At 43.5% G+C, this 22,809-nt stretch overlaps 1 long non-coding RNA gene across 1 annotated transcript; it reads right to left on the reverse strand.

The window, feature by feature from the left end:
* Positions 1 to 58: 58 nt before the first annotated feature.
* Positions 59 to 19,461, reverse strand: LOC122675942. The gene is made up of 4 exons (XR_006335373.1): positions 19,347 to 19,461; positions 17,425 to 17,571; positions 720 to 881; positions 59 to 301 (listed from the first exon to the last, which is right to left on the reverse strand). It is a non-coding gene; the product is annotated as an uncharacterized LOC122675942 (long non-coding RNA).
* Positions 19,462 to 22,809: the final 3,348 nt, after the last annotated feature.

Below are 22,809 nucleotides of genomic sequence, written 5' to 3' on the forward strand. Positions count from 1 at the left end.
TGCTGAGGCAAGGAATATGACTTTACTTGGAAAGCCAGAAGATTGATAAAACAGCAGACTAATATCTCCAAGAAACCATCTTGTCAGGGTCTGGATGCCAGTGTCTTTCATAGAACACAGAGCTGGGAGGTGAGGAAATAAAGTAAAAAGGCCACTAATCTGGCAAATATCTGGAATGGCCAGCCTCTGAGGGAGATGTGTTACTTTCTCCCTCCTGTAACCATCCACAGGTGGACAGGTCCTGGACAGAGGCAGAGGGGCGGGGTTTCCTGAGGCAGGCCATTATGTATGGACAGCATCCCTGTAGCAAACAGACCAACAGGAAGCAAAGGTTAAAGTAAAAGATTCAACATGGAGTCAAATTTTGTTCTTCCCTGTAACAATTCCCCAGTGTCAGCGTGCATTCCACAATCTAATGGGAAAAGCGGTGATGAGTGTTCTAATTGCCCCACTAGTTGCATCTTTTGGGGAGTGCCCACCACTGGTGCCAGTGTGCTGAATGTTGAGATTTGTCTTTGTTGTTCTTTGGAAAGTCTCCACTTCATATGTATAGACATAATAATATTATAATACAGGTGTTGAGAGTTGTTTTATTCAGTACAGATCTTTTAGGATTCCAAAACCAGGGGGCAGCATCTAAAGTTAAGGAACTTAGCACTTTTCTATGTGTGGGAAGATGCACCAGCCATCTCACTGAAATCATCCCCTTTGATACACACCTTACCACCTGGGACCAGCATCCTGACTTCTCCTTCCTGAGTTTCCTCGGGGATCACAGTGGGGAGTGGCTGCAGTCTGATGGCTGCTGGAAAGCAGGTATTCTTCTCTTTCCTGAGGTTCCTCAGAGCTCACCATGAGGAGTGGCTTCAGTTTGATAGCTTCTAAAGAGTAGGAGGGGGGAACTGGGAACCCATTGAGATCATCTCAGCAGAGACAGCAAGCACGTCCTGTGACTCCAGACAACCTTCCAACGTTCAGGGCTCAGCGTTCAGCCTGCAGGATCCACATTCGTCAGCTCAGCCACCATGCTCTGCACTTAGTTGCTATGTAGCCCTGAAACCTGCACTGCAGGAGGCCCTCTAAATATGCCGTCCTGTCCAGCAAACTCTCAGTCACACCCTCCAAGCCTGACCCAGGCCCAGCTCTGCTGAGAGGGTCTCACTGGGGACCCAGGTTCCCCCTCCTGCTCTCCCACATTCCGTACCTGAGTGGGGAGAAGGCAGGGGCTGGGGGCACAGTGCCTCCAAGCAGGTAGGGCAGACGTTCTCCTATCTCACCTTGTGGTCCATCCCTGGGAACACAGTCTAATGTCACTTTTAGCAGCAGAGGACATGTGTCCCCAGATCCAGCCCACCCTCTAGGAAATGTGAGCTGTGAACACTAACACAGGAAACCCAAAGTGACCTGCTTAAGCTGGAAGACTAGTTCCTGGCATGTGAGCTGAAGTCTGAAAGTAGCTTCTCATTGGAATTAGCCTTTTCCAGACGTAGCTTGGGGGGCAGCAAGAGCACAATAAGTTGCCCCCAGCTGGGGCAGCCACATGGTGCCTCTCGACAGCCCTGTGGAAACTTTGCACCAGAGTGACCAGGAGCCCACATTCACCCAGCAGATGGCTTCTGAGAGGTCTGTGACAGACTAAAGCAACCATGAGCCTGTACTCACAGCAGACAGCCTCTGAGAGGTCTGTGACAGACCAGAATGACCACAAGCATGCATTCACCCAGCGGATGGCCTCTGAGAGGTCTGTGACAGAGCAGAGTGACCACAAGCATGCAATCACCCAGTGGACAGCCTCTGAGAGGTCTGTGACAGAGCAGAGTGACCACAAGCATGCAATCACCCAGTGGACAGCCTCTGAGAGGTCTGTGACAGAAAAGAGTGACCACGAGACTTCACTTACCCAGTGGATGGCCTCTGACAGGTCTGTGACAGACCAGAGTGACCACGAGCCTTCACTCACCCAGTGGATGGCCTCTGAGAGGTCTGAGACAGGTCAAAGTGACCGCACTCACCCAGCGGATGGCTTTTGAGAGATCTGTGACAGACCAGAGAGATCACAAGCCTGCACTCACATGGCGGACAGCCTCTGAGAGGTCTGAGACAGGTCAGAGTGACCACAAGCCTGCACTCACCCAGTGGTGAATTCTTGCTTGGAGAATCCCATGGACAGAAGAGTCTGGTGGGCTACAGTCCATGGGGTCGCAAAGAGTCAGACAAAACTGAACAACTGAGCACACACAGATGAAACAGAAATGGACTCGAGGACAGAGGGAACAGACTGGCGCTCTCCGAGGAGGAGGGGGCGGTGGAGGGCCAGAGTGGGAGGCTGGGGTCAGCAGATGTAGCTTTTGTAAGTAGAATGGATAAAGAAGGCCCGGCTGCATAGCAGAGAACAATATTCAGTATCCAATGATAAACTACATAATAATATTTTTAAAAAGAATGTATATATCTGTATAAGTGTATCCCTGACCTGTGCAGCAGAAATTAACACATTGTAAACCAGCTAAATTAAAAAAAAAAAAAAAATACTGATTAAAAAAAAAAAATAAAAACAGACCCTAGCCAATTACAATAGACACTCAACCCAGGAGCACCAAGTCCCGAGCAGTCAGAACATGGACCAACCAGTCAGAAGAGGGGCCGACAGGAGACGGGGTCCCACGGCGGCCCATAGGCTAGCTGGGAGCCTGGGCGCCGTAAGCCACAAGTGTCGCTGGAGGAAATGAGAACTCTACCCACACGACTCCCCCTCCAGCTCAAAACAAAGTGGCTCTGCTTCCCCTGACCCCTTACCTGAAGGGGCCCCGGGACGCCCTGGCTTGGTGCTGGAACCAGGAATGTACTGGTCAGATCCCAATGCAGGGGAGGTCTGTGCAGGTTGATCAGCTTCCTTCTCCCTGGGACCACGAGGGGGCAAGGCTCTCATCGCTGCTCAGGGTGGTGCCTGCCCAGGAAAGGCTGTCAGTTCCGCAGTCCTGAGCACCCTGTGAGCTGTTACACGTTTTACCTGTGTGATCTCAACTCCCTCAGGCAGAACGCTCTGGGCTACACACTTGGAAGCATCTACTGGAGTGGTTTCAGTTCAGTTCAGTCGCTCAGTCGTGTCCAACTCTTCGCAACCCCATGGACTGAAGCACACCAGGCCTCCCTGTCCATCACCAACTCCCGGAGTTTACTCAAACCCATGTCCATTGTGTCACTGAGGCCATCCAACCATCTCATCCTCTGACGTCCCCTTCTCCTCCCGCCTTCAGTCTTTCCCATCATCAGTCAGACATGACAGAGCAACTGAACTGAACTGATGCGACTGTGAATAAATGCAAGAGGAAGAAATAAAAGTCCTATCCCCTTTGTTTATCATACTGCCTCCTGACTGTGAGCCCTTCCTTCTATGAGCCCCTAGACTCCTCAAGGTGGGGGGGGGGGGGGGGGGGGGGGGCAGGCACAGGTATTGAGGCATGAGCTTGCTGGGTTCCCCTCTCTGCCGGCTGAGAATTGAAGCCAGCTTTCTATTTCCTCCAGACTCAGTCTCCATGTTCTTTTATTCAGCTTCAGTGGGCAGAGAAGGCCAAGATTGTGGTCAGGAACAATACCACTGACCTGATCATCAGGTTAATCTGGATTAACACCACCACACATAGCTTACTAATTAGACTCACAAGCCTACTCCTCCTTAATCAATGATAACAGCCTAATTTCTCACTAGTTTTCTCCCACTCCCTATGGACACCACCACTGATTTTAACTACATGATTATGACCCCTTATACTAATAGTCAGCACCACTTATTAAAAGAATCTCTACCAGAAAAAAAAAAAATATTATCACTGCTAGTCATATTATAATTACTTTAATTATAACATTTACTGTCATAAAATTAATTATTTTCTATATCCTATTTGAAGCAACACTAGTTCCAACACTCCTTATCATTACCCAAAGAGGAAATCAAACAGAACACCTTAATGCAGGTCTCTATTTATTTTATACCCTAGTTTGTTCTCTCCCTCTCTTAGGAATACTTGTCTACATTCAAAATGCAGTAGGACCTTTAAATATTCTAATGCTGAGCCCAATCAACATCCAACTCTTGATCCAATGGTTTCATATGGTTAGTATGCATAGTTGCCTTTATAGTAAAATTATCATTTTATGGCCTCCACCTTTGACTACCTAACGCACATGAAGAGGCCCTTATTGCAGGCTTCATAGTTCTGGCAATGCTGCCAGCACTGCTAAATTTTGGATGCTATGGTATACTACGAATTACAAATTAATATATTTTGAAACCCACTAACAGACTTCATAGGGTATCCACTCATTCTATTGTCCGTATGAGGCATAATTATAACCAGCTCAATTTGCTTATGCCAGACAGACCTAAAATCACTCACTGCATACTCTTCTGTCAGTTACATAGCATTTTGCTATCCTTACCCAAACACCTTGAAGTTGTATAGGAGCCACAGCCCTAATAATTGCCCATAGTCTTACATCCTCTGTATTGTTCTGCCTGGCAAATTCAAATGACCAGGTCCATCACCAAACAATAATCCTAGCCTAAAGCCTACAAATGTTCCTCCTACTAATAGCAACCTGGCGATTACCAGCAACTTAAACAAACCTAGCTCTACCCCCAACTATTAACTTGATTGGAGAGCTATCTGTAGCAATATCCTTCTCGTGATCAAACATTGCAATTATTTTAATAGGAATTCATATAGTAATTGCTGCCCTATACTCTTTATATATACTCATTACAACACAGTGAGGAAAATACACACACCACATAAACTCTATCTCTCCATCTTTTACAGGAGAAAATGCTCTCATATCATAACCCATCCTACCTCTTCTACTCTTGTCCTTAAACCCAAAAATTTTTCTAGGCCCCCTGTACTATATACATAGATTAGAAAAAAAAAAAAAAAAAAAAAAAACACTTGATTGTGAATCTAGTAAGAGAAGACAATACCTTCTTATTTACCACAGAAGTATATAAGAATTGCTGATTCTATACTCCCATGACTAACAGCATGGCTTTTTCAAACTTTTATCCATTGGTGTTAGGAACCAAATAATTGGTGCAACTCCAAATAAAAGTAATAAATTAAATTTCCTCTTTCACTCTAGCCTCACTATTTATATCATCGATCATAATAACAAGCACTAACATTTATAAGACCACCACATACTCTCTATATGTAAGATTATCTCATATGCCTTCACCATTAGCTTAGTTCCAACAATAATTTTCATATATACAGACCAAGAGATAATTATCTCAAACTGGCACTGAATCACACTACAAACCCTTAAGCTATCATTCAGTTCTAAAATAGATTATTTCTCAATAATGTGTGCTAGTGGCCCTATTTGTCACATGATCAATTATAGACTTCTCAATATGATCCATTCACTCAGACCCCAACATTAACTGATTCTTCAAACACTCCTTTTCCTTGTTACCATACGAATTCTTGTTACCACTAATAATCTCTTGCAATTACTTACTGGCTGAGAAAGAGCAGGGATTATGTCCTTCCTGCTCATTGGATTATGGTGTGGATGGCAGATGCAAACACAGCGGCACTACAGGCAATTTTGTATAACACCTCAGTCGCTAGGTTGTGTCCGACTCTTTGCGACCCCATGGACTGTAGCCCACCAGGCACCCCAGTCCATGGGATTTACCAGGCAAGAATCCTGGAGTGGGTTGCCATTTCCTTGCCCAGGGCCAAAACACCTCAGCGAAGCCCAAAGACTGACTGGAAAGAGGAGGCAGACTGCTGGCTTGCGCTGGGTGCATGTGGGGATGCAGGGCACGGGGGCGTGGATGTGAGAAAGCGGGGCCAGGTGGGTTTGGACCTGTTTTCTATGACCCTGCGCTGCTGCTGCTGCTGCTAAGTCGCTTCAGTCGTGTCCGACTCTGTGCAACCCCATAGACGGCAGCCCACCAGGCTCCTCCGTCCCTGGGATTCTTCGGGCAACAACACTGGAGTGGGTTGCCACCTCCTTCTCCAATGCATGAAAAAGAAAAGTGAAAGTGAAGTCACTCTGTCGTGTCTGATTCTTCGCGACCCCATGGACCACAGCCTACCAGGCTCCTCCATTCATGGGATTTTCCAGGCAAGAGTACTGGACTGGGGTGCCATTGCCTTCTCCGAACCCTATACTGATACCGGTTTTATTAAAACAATAGCATGATTCTTACTTAACTTCAACGCATGACACTTACAACAAATTTTTATCCTCAGTTCAGTTCAGTCGCTCAGTCATGTCCGACTTTTTGCAACCCCATGAACCGCAGCACGTCAGGCCTCCCTGTCCATCACCAATTCCTGGAGTTTACCCAAACTCATTTCCATTGAGTTGGTGACGCTATCCAACCATCTTATCCTTTGCCTTCCCCTTCTTCTCCTGCCTTCAATCTTTCCCAGCATCAGGGTCTTTTCAAATGAGCCAGTTTTTCCCATCAGGTGGCCAAAGTATTGGAGTTTCAGCTTCAACACCTATCCTTCCAATGAACACGCAGGACTGATCTCCTTTAAGATGGACTGGTTGGATCTCCTTGCAGCCCAAGGGACTCTTCAAGAGTCTTCTCCAACACCACAGTTCAAAAGCATCAATTCTGTTGTGCTCAGCTTTTTTTATAGTCCAACTCTCACATCCATATATGGCTACTGAAAAAACCACAGCCTTGACTAGACAAACCTTTATTGGCAAAGTAATGTCTCTGCTTTTTAATATGCTGTCTAGGTTGCTCATAACTTTCCTTCCAAGGATTAAGTGTCTTTTCACTGCATAGCTGCAATCACTGTCTGCGGTGATTTTGCAACCCCAAAAAATAAAGTCAGCCACTGTGTCCACTGTTTTCCCATCTATTTGCCATGAAGTGATGGGACCAGATGCCATGATCTTAGTTTTCTGAATGTTGAGTTTTAAGCCAACTTTTTCACTCTCCTCTTTCACTTTCATCAAGAGCCTCTTCGGTTCTTCTTCACTTTCTACCATAAGGGTGATGTCATCTGCATATCTGAGGTTATTGATATTTCTCCTGGCAATCTTGATTCCAGTTTGTGCTTCATCCAGCCCAGCATTTCTCATGATGTACCCTGCATATAAGTTAAATAAGCAGGGTGACAATATACAGCCTTGACGTACTCCTTATCCTATTTGGAACCAGTCTATTGTTCCATGTCCAGTTCTAACTGTTGCTTCCTAACCTGCATACAGATTTCTCAGGAGGCAGGTCAGGTGGTCTGGTATTCCTATCTCTTGAAGAATTTTCCACACTTTGTTGTAATCCACACAGTCAAAAGTTTTGGCATAGTCAATAAAGCAGAAGTAAATGTTTTTCTGGAATTCTCTTGCTTTTTCAATGATCCAGTAGTTGTTGGCAATTTCATCTGTTTCCTCTGCCTTTTCTAAATCTAGCTTGAACATCTGGAAGTTCATGGTTCATGCTCTGTTGAAGCCTGGCTTGGAGAATTTTGAGCATCGCTTTGCAAGCATGTGAGATGAGTGCAATTGTGCAGTAGTTTGAGCATTCTTTGGAATTGTCTTTCTTTGGGATTGGAATGAAAACTGACCTTTTCTAGTCCTGTGGCTACTGCTAAGTTTTCCATATTGGCTGGTATTGAGTGCAGCACTTTCAAAAAATCATCTTTTAGGATTTGAGATAGCTCAACTGGAATTTCATCACCTCCACTAGCTTTGTTCATAGTGATGCTTCCTAAGGCCCACTTGATTTCACATTCCAGGATGTCTGGCTCTAGGTGAGTGATCACACCATCATGATTATCTGGGTCTGGAAGATCTTTTTTGTCCAGTTCTTCTGTGTATTCTTACCACCTCTTCTTAATATCGTCTGCTTCTCTTAGGTTCCTACCATTTCTGTTCTTTATTGTGCCCATCTTTGCGTGAACTGTTCCCTTGGTATCTCTAATTTTCTTAAAGAGAACTCTAGTCTTTCCCATTCTATTGTTTTCCTCTGTTTCTTTGCACTGATCACTGAGAAAGGCTTTCTTATCTCTTCTTGCTCTTCTTTGGAACTCTGTATTCAAATGGCTATATCTTTCTTTTTCTCCTTTGCCTTTTGCTTCTCTTCTTTTCAGAGCTATTTGTAAGGCTTCCTCAGACAACCATTTTGCCTTTTTGCATTTCTTTTCCTTGGAGATGGTCTTGATCACTGCCTCCTGTGCAATGTCATGAAGCTCCATCCATAGTTATTCAGGCACTCTGTCTAGCAGATATAATCCCTTGAATCTATTTGTCACTTCTACAATACAGTCATAAGGGTTTTGATTTAGGTCATACCTGAACAGTCTAGTGGTTTTCCCTATTTTCTTCAATTTAAGTCTGAATTTGGCAATAAGGAGTTCATAGTCTGAGCCACAGTCAGCTCCTGGTCTTCTTTCAGCTGACTGTATAGAGCTTCTCCATCTTTGGCTGCAAAGAATATAATCAGCCTGATTTCAGTATTGACCATCTGGTGATGTCCATGTGTAGAGTCTCCTCTTGTGTTGTTGGAAGACGGTGTTTGCTATGATGAATGCATTCTTTTGGCAAAACTCTATTAGGGTTTGCCCTGCTTCATTCTGTACTCCAAGGCCAAATTTGCCCATTACTCCAGGTATTTCTTAATTTCTTACTTTTGCCTTCCAGTCCACTTTAATGAAAAGGACACCTTTTTTGCGTGTTAGTTCTTGAAGGTCTTGTAGGTCTTCATAGAACCATTCAATTTCAGCTTCTTCAGCCTTATTGGTCGGGGCATAGACTTGGATTACTGTGAATATTGAATGGTTCACCTTGGAAACAGAGATCATTCTGTCATTTTTGAGAATGCATCCAAGTACTCCATCAGACTCTTTTGTTGACTATCAGGCCTACTCCATTTCTTCTAAGGAATTCTTTCCCAAAAGACATAATGGTCATCTGAATTATATTCACCCATTCTAGTCCATTTTATTTTGTTGATTCCTGAAATATCAATGTTGACTCTTGCCATCTCTGTTTGACCACTTCTAATTTGCCTTGATTCATGGAACTAACATTCCAGGTTCCTATGCAATATTGCTCTTTACAGCATCAGACTTACTTCCATCACCAGTCACATCCACAACTGGGTGTTGCTTTTGCTTTGGCTCTGTCTCTTCATTCTTTCTCGACTTATTTCTCCACTGATCTCCAGGAGCATATTGGGCACCTACCAACCTGGGGAGCTTATCTTTCAGTGTCCTATCTTTTTGCCTTTTCATACTGCTCATGGGGTTCTCAAAGTAAGAATACTGAAGTGGTTTGCCATTCCCTTCTCCAGTGGCCCATGTTTTGTCAGAAATCTCCACCATGACCCGTTTGTCTTGGCTGGCTCTACACAGCATGGTTCATAGTTTCATTGAGTAAGACAAGGCTGTGGTCCATGTGATCAGATTGGTTAGTTTTCTGTGGTTGCGGTTTTCATTCTATCTGCCCTCTGATGGAAATCCAATTTTCTGTTGAAGGGTGAGGCTGTGTTCCCTCTCTGTTTTTTGACCTGAGGCCAAACTATGGTGGAAGTAATGAAAATAATCGGGACCTCCTTCAAAAGATGCCATGCAGTCCCTGCTATAGTGAGTGCCCCCAACCCTGCAGCAGGCTGCCACCAACCCACGCCTCCAGCAGAGACTCCTGGACACTCACGGGCACATCTTGGTCAGTCCACTGTGGGTCACTGCTCCTTTCTCCTGGGTCCTGGTGTGCACTAGGTCCTGTTGTGCCCTCCAAGAGTCTGTTTCCCCAGTCCTGTGGACGTCCTGGCGGCTCTGTGGTGGGTTAATGGTGAACTTATCCAAGAGGGCTTCTGCCATACCCAGGTCTACTGCGCCCAGAGTCCCTGTTCCTGCGGCAGTCCACTGCTGACCCGTTTCTCCTCAGGACACACCCAGACACAGTTCTGTCTCAGTCTCTGTGTGGCTGAGGTCCTGGTGTGCACAGGGTGCGTTTGAGCCCTCTGAGTGTCTCTAGTAGGTGTGGGGTTTGATTCTGAATGTGACTGTGCCCCTCGTACCATCTTTCTAGGGCTTCTCCTTTGCCCCTGGACGTGGGGTATCTCCTCAGAGTCACCTGAGTGTGATGCAATTCCTGCTCCAGCATATGATAGAAACATCAGTCAGTCAGTTCAGTCACTCAGTGGTGTCCAACTCTTTGCAACCGCATGGACTCCAGCACACCAGGCTTCCCTGTCCATCACCAACTCCCGGAGTTTACTCAAATTCATGTCCATTGAGTCGGTGATGCCATCCAACCATCTCATCCTCTGTAGTCCCCTTCTGCTCTTGCCTTCAATCTTTCCCAGCATCAGGGTCTTTTCTGCTGAGTCAGTTCCTCACAACAGGTGGCCAAAGTATTGGAGTTTCAGCTTTAGCATCAGTCTTTCCAATGAACATCCAGGACTGATTATGTTTAGGATGGACTGGTTGGATCTCCTTGTAGTCCAAGGGACTCTCAAGAGTCTTCTCCAACACCACGGTTCAAAAGCATCAGTTCTTCGGTACTCAGCTTTCATTATAGTCCAACTCTCACGTTCATACAGGATGACTGGAAAAACAATACCCTTGGCTAGATGGATCTTTGTTGGAAAAGTAATGTCTCTGCTTTTTAACATGCTGTCTAGCTTGGTCATAACTTTTCTTAAAAGCAGTAAGCGTCATTTAATTTCTTGGCTTCAATCACCATCTGCAGTGATTTTGGAGTCAAGAAAATAAAGTCAGCCACTGTTTCCACTGTTTCTCCATCTATTTGCCATGAAGTGATGGGACCAGATGCCATGATCTTAGTTTTCTGAATGTTGCTGCTGCTGCTGCTAAGTTGCTTCAGTCATGTCCGACTCTGCAATCCCATAGACGGAAGCCCACCAGGCTCCCACATCCCTGGGATTCTCCAGGCAAGAACACTGGAGTGGGTTGTCATTTCCTGCTCCAATGAATGAAAGTGAAAACTGAAAGTGAAGTCACTCAGTCGTGTCTGACTCTTCACAACCCAATGGACTGCAGCCTACCAGGCTCCTCTGACCATGGGATTTTCCAGGTAAGAGTACTGCAGTGGGGTGCCATTAATTTCTTCTCTAAATATTGAACTTAAAGCAAACTTTTTCACTCTCCTCTTTCAGTTTCCTCAAGAGGCTCTTTAGTTCTTCTTCACTTTCTGCCATAAGGGTGGTTTCATCCGCATTTCTGAGGTTATTGATAATGCTTCCAGCAATCTCGATTCCAGCTTGTGCTTCCGTCAGCCCAGCTTTTCTCAAGATGTACTCTGCATACAAGTTAAACAAGCAGGCTGACAATATACAGCCTTGACATGCTCCTTTCGAATTTGGAACCAGTCTCTTGTTCCATGTCCAGTTCTAACAGTTGCTTCCTGACCTGCATGCAGGTTTCTCAAGAGGCAGGTCAGGTGGTCTGGCATTCCCATTTCTTTCAGAAATTTCCACAATTTATTGTGATCCACAGTCAAAGGCTTTGGCATAGTCAATACAGCGGAAATAGATATTTTTTGGAACTCTCTTGCTTTTTCAATGATCCAGTGGATGTTGGAAATCTGATCTCTGGTTCCTCTGCCTTTTCTAAAACCAGCTTGGACATCTCGATGTTCACAATTCACATATTATTGAAACCATTATATCTACTACTGTGGGCAAGAATCCCTCAGAAGAAATGGAGTAGCCATCATAGTCAACAAGTGAGTCTGAAATGCAGTACTTGGATGCAGTCTCAAAAACGACAGAAGGATTTCTGTTCATTTCCAAGGCAAACCATTCAATATCACAGTAATCCAAGGCTATGCCCTGACCAGTACTGCTGAAGAAGCTGAAGTTGAACAGTTCTATGAAGACCTGCAAGACTGGAATGCAAAAGAAGGAAGTCAAGAAACACCTGGAGTACCAGGCAAATTTGGGCTTGGAGTACAGAATGAAGCAAGGCAAAGGCTAATAGAGTTCTGCCAAGTGAATGCACTGGTAAAAGGAAACACCCTCTTTAAAAAAAAGTGTACTTAAAACTCAACAATCAGAAAACTAAGGTCGTGGCACCTAGCCCCATCACTTCATGGCAAATAGATGGGAAAACAATGGAAACAGTGACAGAATTTATTTGTGTGTGTGTGTGGGGGGGGGGCGGGGGTGTCCGCCAAGCTTCAGCAATATGTGAACTGTGAACATCGAGATGTTCAAGCTGGTTTTAGAAAAGACAGAGGAACCAGAGATCAAATTGCCAACATCCATTGGATCATCAAAAAAGCAAGAGAGTTCCAGAAAAACATCTATTTCTGTTTTATTGACTATGCCAAAGCCTTTGACTGTGTGGATCACAATAAACTATGGAAAATTCTGAAAGACATGGAATACCAGACCACTTGACAAGCCTCCTGAGAAATCTATATGCAGGTCAGGAAGCAACAGTTAGAACTGGACATAGAACAACAGATTGGTTCCAAACACGAAATGGAGTACGTAAAGGCTGTATATTGTCACCCTGCTTATTTAACTTATATGCACAGTACCTCATGAGAAACCTTGCACTGGAGGAAGCACAAGCTGGAATCGAGATTGCCAGGAGCAATAACAATAACTTCAGATACGCAGATGACACCACCCACACGGCAGAAAGTGAAGTAGAACTAAAGAGCCTCTTGATGAAAGTGAAAGAGGAGAGTGAAAAAGTTGGCTTAAAACTCAACATTCAGAAAACTAAGATCATGGCATCTGGTCCCATCACTGCATGGCAAATAGATGGGGAAACAATGGAAACAGTGACAGACTCTTTGGGGGGCTCCAAAATCACTACAGATGGTGACTGCAGCCATGAAATTGAAAGATGCTTACTATTTGGGGAAAAAAAAAAAAAAAAAACTATGACACACCTAGACAGTGTATTAAAAAGCAGTGACATTACTTTGTCAACAAAGGTTGGTCTAGTCAAAGCTATGGTTTTTCCAGTAGTCATGTTTGCATGTGAGAGTTGGACTATAAGGAAAGCTCAGCACCGGAGAATGGATGCTTTTGAACTGTGGTGTTGGAGAAGACACTTGACAGTCCCTTGGACTTCAAGGAGATCCAACCAGTCCATCCTAAAGGAGATCAGTCCTGGATGTTCATTGGAAGGACTGATGCTAAAGCTGAAACTCCAATACTTTGACCACCTGATGTGAAGACTTGACTTATTTGAAAAGACCCTGATGTTGGGACAGATTGAAGGCGGGAGGAGAAGGGGATGACAGAGGATGAGATGGTGAAATTGCATCACCGACTCAATGGACATGGGTGTGGGTCGACTCCAGGAGTTGGTGATGGACAGGGAGGCCTGGAATGCTGCAGTCCATGGGGTCACAAAGAGTCGGACAGGACTGAGCAACTGAACTGAACCAAATTACTATTATTAACAGTTTCCTTCCTATCAATTTGAGCATTAGACCCCTGATTCCAATATGACCAATGAATACATTTACTCTCAAATATTTTCTATCCCTAACACTAAGCCCTATGCATATGACACATATCCTTATCCATCCTATTATCAAGTACTCTTCCACAAGCATAACAAATGTGTCTGACTAGAGTTACTTTAAGAGAGTAAATAATAGAGATTTAAATCCTCTTATCTAGACTTGTAGGAGTTGAACATACCCCTAAGAATCCAAAGTTCTCTGTGCTACCAAATTACACCACATTCTATAAGTAAGGTCAGCTATTTAAACTATTGGGACTATACCCCCAAAAATGTTCATTTATACCCTTTCTGTACTAATAAGTCCCATCATCTTTATCATTATCCTATCAACTATTGTCTCAGGATTTATTGTCATTATAATTATCTCCATTGATTACTTAACTGATTTGGCTTTGAAATAAATATATTAGGCATGATCCCCATCATAATAAATAAATTCAACCCAGGAGCAACAGAAGCATCAACTAAATACTTGACACAATCCACCACATCAATATGACTCATGATAACTGTCATTATTTATTATTCTCAGGCCAATGGACTGCCACAAAACTATTTAATCCAACAGCATCCATATTAATAACAATAGCCTTATGAATAAAACTGGAAATATCTGCATTTCACATTGGAGTACCAGAAGGTATACAAGACATTTTACTAACATCTGGCTTCATCCTATGAGCATGACAAAAACTTGCACCCATGTCTCTGCTATACCAAACTTCACCATCAATTAATTTAATAGTGTACTGTGTGCTGGGCTTAGTCACTCAGCCATGTCTGACTCTTTGCAACCCCATGGACTGTAGCCTGCCAGGACAAAGGATGCCCATGGGATTCTCCAGGCAAGAATACTGGAATGGTTTGCCATTTTCTTCTCCATGGAATCTTCCCAACCCAGGAATTGAATCCAGGTCTCCTGAAAGTCTTCTGCATTGCTGGTGGATTCTTTTACCACTGAGTGAGCAGGGAAGCCATAAAACAGGTGCTGAAGGGCTCTAAATAGTCACAAGTTTGACAGGGCTTTAAATGACATCTGCTCTCAAGAAATATCCTGGGGTAATTCATCAGAAAAGAATTCCAAACAAGGCCAAGTTTCAAGAGGCCAGTTTCAAGAGATAAATTGTACTCACAAAGTATAAAATAATAAAGCACATGGATAAACAGTCCACACCAATAATTATTAAATCAATGCCAATCAAAACTACAACAAGTTATCACCTCATGCTGGTCACAGTAGCCATCATCAAAATGATGTACAAAGAATAAAGATTAAATAAATAAATAAAATAAAACATCTGCAGAGAATATATGGAAAATGAAACCCTCCTACAATCTTTTTGGGAATGTAAATGGTGAAGTCACTATGGAAAACAGCATGGAGCTTCCAATAAATACAAGACACAGAGGTAACATATGACCCTGCAATCCCACTCATGGGCCTAGGTCCAGAGAATGTGAAGCGAAAGTCACTCTGTCGTGTCCAACACTTTGCAACACAATGGACTATATGGTCCACGAAATTCTCTAGGCCAGAATACTGGAATGGGTAGCCTTTTCCTTCTCCAGGGGATCTTCCCAACACAGGGGTCAAGCCCAGGTCTCCTGCATTGCAGGCAGATTGTTTACCAGCTGAGCCACAAAGGAAGCCCAAGAATACTGGAGTGGGTAGCCCATCCCTTCTCCAGTGGATCTTCCTGTCCCAGGAATTGAACTGGGGCCTCCTGCATTGCAGGTGGATTCTTTATCAACTGAGCTATCAGGGAAGCGTGGTCTACAGAAAATCACCATTCAAAATGACACGTGCACCTTCAGGTCAGCACTCTTTCAATAGGCAAGACATGGAATCCACCAAAAGGTCCAGTGGAAGAAAAGTGAGGACAAGGCAGTACATCTACACTGGAACACCACTCAACCATAAAACAGAGTGAAACAGGGATGCTGTCAGCAGCATGGGTGTGCTAAGAAATCATCACCCCAAGTGAGGGAACTCAGAGACAGAAAGACAAATATCATGAGATATCACTTACGGGCACCATCTATAAATTCATACCAATGACCTAATGTACAAAACGGACTTCACAGCCTGCGAAAATCAAATTATGAGTATCAGAAGAAAGAAAGAAAGGATAAAGAGTTTAAGATTTATATACACACTAAGATCTAACAAATTGATAAGCAAACAGGACCTAGTGAAAAGAACAGGGAACTCTACTAAAGAGACTGTAATAATCTTTATGAGGAAAAAAATGGAAAAAGAATAGATTCACTTCTATGTAAAATCAAATTAAGTTTCTGTACAGCTAAAACTAATAAAACAATGGAAATCGACCTGACTCCAATAGAAAATAAAAATTAAAGTACAGAAAATCCATCTAGGAGACCCCAGACAGTGGCGACCCTACAGATTAGGTCTGTGATACACTATGATGTTAATATGACACCGCCAAAGGATTTCACCCAGCACAACACAGAGCAGCAACCCATTCAAAGGTGCCTGACCTCATGTGAATGTCACAAGATGAAGAGAAGAAAGACCACAGGTTAATCAGGGCAACACCCTCCATTCAGATGTTGGGAATCTCCAAGGGGCAAGAAACACAGAGGTGAAGAGCAGACACGGGGTCTCTGGGCACAGGATCTGGACCCATGTGGACGTGGTGAGACCCACACGGTCCCCAAACCCTGCCTCTGGGGCCGCATGACTCTTGGTTAGGACAGCAGGTCCCTGATGGCTGGGCCCCAAAGGTGGAAACGAGTGGGTTCCTGGAACCTCCTGGGTTCCTGGAAGCTTCTCTCATCCCAGAGAAGTCCTCCTCTCCTGCCCTTCGGTTCTCTCTGATACTAACTGTTTTGACAGCTATCACCATAATGTTGAAAACACTGCCTTGGTTCCAGGGGGCTCCGTTCTTTGTTTTCCCACTGAGGTGTTGAGAAAATACACCAGGCGTGGGGCTAGAAGATGAGGGGCAGGTCTGGTGTCTGCTGACCAGGGACGGCCGACGGGAAGGTGATCACATAGCAACCTCACCTGCTGCCCATGGATTTTTGCCTGATCCTTGTACCCCGGAATCAATTAGCCAGGTGAACCTGCCTCCCGACTCAAACTGAATCCGCTGAAAAACTGGAATAATTACCAAGTAGCCCACCTGAGGAGTCTCCATGAGCCTCAGGGCAGGGGAGCCTGGCAGGAGGAAAGACTAAGAGCCCTACTGCAGCACTGACCCTGGGAGGGCCATGGAACCCCACTCAGAGGAGGGCACATTACCCAGGGAAGCCCACCTCAGCTCCAGACCCCAGACCTCTGAGCACTGACATTCAGACACAGGCACGGAGTTTTCCAGGACGGAGGCCAGGCCCAGTCCGTACCCAGGTCTCCACGTCCTCATGCACACAGAACATGGTCAGGTGTCAATATTCTCATTGCAGAAAGCAAGCAGTCTTGTCTAAACATAATCAGTGCAGACAGGATTGAAAAGTCAAAGTATTCATCCTTCAGACATGTCTGACTGTTTGTGACCACATGGATTATAGCCCTCCAGCCTCCTCTGTCCATGGGATTCTGCAGGCAAGAATACTGGATTCAGTTGCCATTCCCTTCTCCAGGGGATCTTCCCAATCCAGAGATGAACCCAATTCTCCTGCACTGCATGCAGATTCTTTTACCATCTAAGCCACCAGGGAACGTCCTAGACAAGACAGAAAGTTCTAAATCTACCATGCAGACAGAACTTGGTCAGGATTAAACTAGCATAAAGTTGCTCTCCCTGGAGGCACAGATCTCTCATCATTGGACAGGGGCCTCACCCTCAGGTGGGAGCTAGCAAGTAAGTTTCTCAAAGAAAAAATCATCACTGGGCCCCACATGTCACCCACATCAGGAAACCGAAAGAATCTTTGCCATTAAACACTTTAACAGGCAAAACAAAACCGTTACCAGTATCTTTGGCCATGTGGTGGTCAGGATCCAGGGAAGATCCAGGGATTTCTTAGAGTTGAGTCCAGTGTCTTGTAAAGAAAGACAGACAGTGCCCTGATTCCTTCTCCCATGCTTCCAGCAGGAGGCAGCCACACTGGAAGCCTTCTAGAAAAGGATATTCTGTATCAGAATAAAAATTGTTGAAATGGAAAGCATACTAGTTAGTATTTGCCAACCTAAAATATTCTTAAAAGCTTGGCCGCCAGATCTTTGCAGTTCCCACTGGTTCCTTTGTGTTCAGATTGTCAGGAAAGAAACAATCCATTGTTTCAAACTGGTTTCTTCTAATTCTGTTATTTGCTATTATATGAATGAAAGGTCACACTTGAAAAAATACATAAGAAAATTCTTGCAAAAAAGAAATTGAGTCAAGGAGCCCATAACCTGTATGAACTCTGCCATCTAACAATTTCAATTTCAAAGACTGAGGGCAGGAGGAGAAGGGGATGACAGAGGACGAGATGGTTGGATAGCATCACCAACATAATGAACATGAGTTTGAGCAAACTCTGGTAGATGGTGAAGGACAGGGAAGCCCAGCATGCTGCAGTCTATGGGGTTGCAAAGAGTTGGACATGACTGAGCAACTGAACAACATCAAGCTTCAATTTTCTGCCTGGAGAAACCTGATAAAATAAGCATCCTGATTTTTTCACTTCTCTGTTTAAACTCTCCTAAAATGAAATTGATATTCATATCAACATGTAAGAGTTTCTGAGTTTTGAGATGTCACACCAAGGTAAGAGGTGCTGGTGAGAGTAGAACGCTGCTGGTGGGCAAAACGTTCTTCAAATAAAGCTCTGTTTCAAACTGGATTTAAATACAACACTACATGGGTACATGAAGTATGAACCAAGAGCCTAAACATAGCAGGCAATATGTAAAAACAAATTTGATATCCCATATGTGAGAGTAAAAGCTACTGGTTTTTGCAGAAGTCATGTACGGATGTGAGAGTTGGACTACAAAGAAGGCAGAGCACTGAAGAACTAATGCTCTTGAACTGTGGTGCTGGAGAAGACTCTTGAGAGTCCCTGGGTCTGCGAGGAGATCAAACCAGTCCATCCTAAAGGAAATCAGTCCTGAACATTCATAGGAAGGACTGATGCTGAAACCAAAGCTCCAATCCTTTGGCTGCCTGATGCAAAGAGCCGACCTCCTGGAAAAGACCCTGATGCTGGGAAAGACTGAAGGCAAATGGAGAAGGGGATGACAGAGTAAGAGATGGTTGGATGGCATCACTGATTCAACAGACAGCAGTTTGAACAATCTCCAGGAGATGGTGACAGGCAGGGATTCCTGGCGTGCTGCAGTCCGTGGGGTCACAAAGAGTCAGACACAACTTAGCAACTGAACAGCAACTACAACAACATGAGAGTGAATGTTTCTTGTCAGACCTGCAGCTGGTATGCACACATTGGTTTAGAACACTCTCCAACACAGATTGTCTCTAAGGTGATGAAGTGTTCACAAGTGCATGAACCAAAAGATAATGGATTCATTCCGAGATGGAACAGAACGTAACTTTGAACAGTCTGTGAAACTTACAGAGTCTGTAATCCTCTCAAGATTTCAAATAATAAAACATTCACCTGAAATTTAAAGCCTCTTGGAAAGTTGCAGCCTATCTATGAAATCATTCCATAGATTTTTTTTCATAATCATTATTCACAGTGATAACATTTTAACTTTTCAGTTGCTGATATTATTACCAAGAAAAACTTGTCCTCATGGGTGTGGGGTTGATGAAGTGGATCCATTGTGATTGCTCTCTGGTCAAATGACTCTCGCAATTTCTAATTATGTTCTATATCCACAATATTTATTTTTACATCCATCGAAGTCTACTCAGATCTTTATGTACACCAAACAATAGATACCTGGTGAGTTCAGATTATATTAAACACTCTTTCCATAACTTTTCCAGTGTCAATTGAATCAGAACAAGGTGAAGCAGGGAGAAGTGTTGAAATTTTAAATGATCTCTAAGGACCCTAAAAAAAAAAAAAAAAACTTTAAACAGAAATCCTAACCATTACTGGTCTATACAAAAGAATCACAATGTGTCTTTTTCATGAAACTCCAACAATTGACTAACTAGAGTTGCAACAAGTTGGAGTTATGCTTGATTTGAGTTGAAACAGTATGGATGTGGGCATAGGAGGATATATAGGTGATACAAACTTAAGGAGGTAACAAGTATGAATTCAAAAATGTATAAGGTATACTTTGTAAACAAAGGTAAAACATTTAACTTGTTTTCACTATCTCACCCTTCCAGACTTTGCCATCATCTACTGACCCACTGTGGACTTGTTGGTTTAGTGCCCTCAGATTAAAACTAGTCACATGCATCTTGCTTAGCTGTGTTCTCTTTGTTTGGAATTGTTTATGTTTCTCTCTCCTAGAATGCTCTTATAAATGCCACTATCTGTATCACTTATTTTGTCTATAAGGTGGTCTCCTTCATTGTCCACTGTGTAACCATCCTCCGTGTATAGAGATATTTACATGTCTATGTATATAAATATCTGTGACTATATGTATCTATAATAGATATTTATATCTGTATATACATAGATAGTTATGTCTATATGTACATAGTTATTTATATGCCTATGTATATAGATATGCATGTCTCTATGAACATAGGTATTTGTACATCTATGTACCTAGAATGTACATTTCTATGCATATAGACATTTGTATATCTACGTACCTAGACATTTATATCTCTATCTGGATATTGACATATCTATGTACCTAGATATTTACATTTATGTACACTTATGTATATACAAATAGATGTCTTACCAGTATAACAGGGCCTGTAGCAAAGGGAAAGCTCCTACAAAAAGACTTGACTTGGCAGCTGAACAACAACAAAATAGGAAATACTCTCGGTTCACCTGCTACCAACAACACATAGTATATCAATGTTACTACAATATGAAATAAAGTTTACTTTAAAAAAGTAATGCTTAGGGGGACTTCCCTGCAGTCCAGTGGTGAAGATTCTGTGCTTCAAATGCAGGGGGCGAGGGTTCGACACTTGGTTGGGGAACTAAAAATCCAACATGCACATGGACCTGCAAGTAAATTTAAAAAATTATTAAAATAAATACATAAGAATGTTCAGAAAGAACACACAAGCTTTTGGGTGTTTCTTCAGCTACATTACATATTGAATTACAGTCTTGAGTTAAAACTTGAAAGTTTTCTCTTTCAAGGTAATCACAACTGGGCATGAAAAGTCCTGACGCCTTGTGGCCATTGCCTGCAATAGCAACCTTAAAACTTATGCTTATGAGAACATCTCATGCAAAGATGGGCTCAGTAAAGGACATCAATGGTATGGACCTAACAGAAGTAGAAGATATTAAGAAGGGGTGGCAAGAAAACACAGAAGAGCTGTACAAAAAAGATCTTCATGAACCAGACAGTCATGATGGTGTGATCACTCATCTAGAGCCAGACATCCTGGAATGTGAAGTCAAGTGGGCCTTAGGAGACATCACTACAAACAAAGCTAGTAGAGGTGATGGAATTCCACTTGAGCTATTTCAGATCCTAAATGATGGTGCTGTAAAAGTGCTGCACTCAATCTGTCAGCAAATTTGGAAAACTCAGAGGTGGCCACAGGACTGGAAAAGGACAGTTTTCATTCCAATCCCAAAGAAAGGCAATGCCAAAGAATGCTCAAACTACTGCACAATTGCACTCATCTCATACACTAGCAAAATAATGCTCAAAATTCTCCAAGCCAGGCTTGACCAATACGTGAACTGTGCACTTCCAGATCTTCAAGCTGGCTTTAGAAAAGGCAGAGAAACCAGAGACCAAATTGCCAACATCCACTGGATCATCGAAAAAGCAAGAGAGTTCCAGAAAAAATATCTATTTCTGCTTTATAGACTATGCCAAAGCCTTTGACTGTGTGGGTCACAATAAACTGTAGAAAATTCCCAAAAGATGGGAATACCAGACCACCTGACCTGCCTTTTGAGAAATCTGTATGGAGGTCAAGAAGCAACAGTCAGAACCAGACATGGAACAACAGACTGGTTCCAAATCGGGAAAGGAGCTTACCAAGGCTATATAGTGTCACCCTGTTTATTTAAATTCTATGCAGAGTACATCATGAGAAACACCGCGCTGGATGAAGCACAAGCTAGATTCAAGATTGCTGGGAGAAATATCAGCAATGCAGATGGCACAACCCTTATGCCAGAAAGTGAAGAAGAACTAAAGAGCCTCCTGATGAAAGTGAAAGAGGACAATGAAAATGTTGGCTTAAAGCTCAACATTCAGCAAACTAAGATCATGGCATCTGGTCAGATCACTTCATGGCAAATAGATGGGGAAACTGTGGCTGACTTTATTTTGGGGGCTCCAAAATCACTGCAGATGGTGCCTGCAGCCATGAAATTAAAAGACACTTACTCCTTGGAAGATAATTTATTACCAACCTAGACAGTATATTAAAAAGGAGAGATTTACTTTGCTAACAATGGTCTGTCTAGTCAAGTCTATGGTTTTCCAGTGGTCATGTATGGATGGGAGAGTTGGACTGTCAAGATAGCTGAGTGCTGAAGAATAGAAGCTTTTCAACTGCGGTGTTGGAGAAGACTCGAGAGTCCCTTGGACTGCAAGGGGATCCAACCAGTCCCTTCTAAACGAGATCAGACCTGAGTGTTCATTGGAAAGACTGATGTTGAAGCTGAAACTCCAATGCTTTGGCCACCTGATATGAAGAACTGCCTCATTTGAAAAGACCCTGATGCTGAGAAAGATTAAGGGCAGGAGGAGAAGGGGATGACAGAGGATGATAAGGTTGGATGGCATCACCGACGCAATGGACACGAGTTTGGGTAAATTCCGGGAGTTACTGATAGACAGGGAGGCCTGGCGTGCTAGAGTCCATGGGACTGCAAAGAGTGAGATACGACTGAGTACTGAATTGAACTGATAAGGGGAAAGAATAAGAAGAAGAATAGATATCTATATCTATATCAAGAATAGACATCTATATGTATACCAGACCAGCTGGAATGTAAGGGATGCTGATGGTGACTGATTCTGACTCTCAAGTCTTCAATCAACTGAAGCTTGGAGTCTCCCACAGCCCAAGACCCTTAATGAACATGCCTGGGAAGTTAAAGTGTTAGTCACTCACTCATGTCTGACTCTTTGCAACCCCATGGACCACCAGCCTCCTCTGTCCATGGGATTCTCCAGGCAAGCATACTGGAGTGGACTGCCCCACCCTCCTCTTGGGATCTTCCTCATTTAGGGGTTGAACCTGGGTCTTCTTCTATGCAGAGATTGTTTACCATCTGAGTC

The sequence above is a fragment of the Cervus elaphus genome, chromosome 19 (genome assembly GCF_910594005.1).
Source record: "Cervus elaphus chromosome 19, mCerEla1.1, whole genome shotgun sequence".
In the NCBI taxonomy this organism is placed as follows: Eukaryota; Metazoa; Chordata; class Mammalia; order Artiodactyla; family Cervidae; genus Cervus; species Cervus elaphus.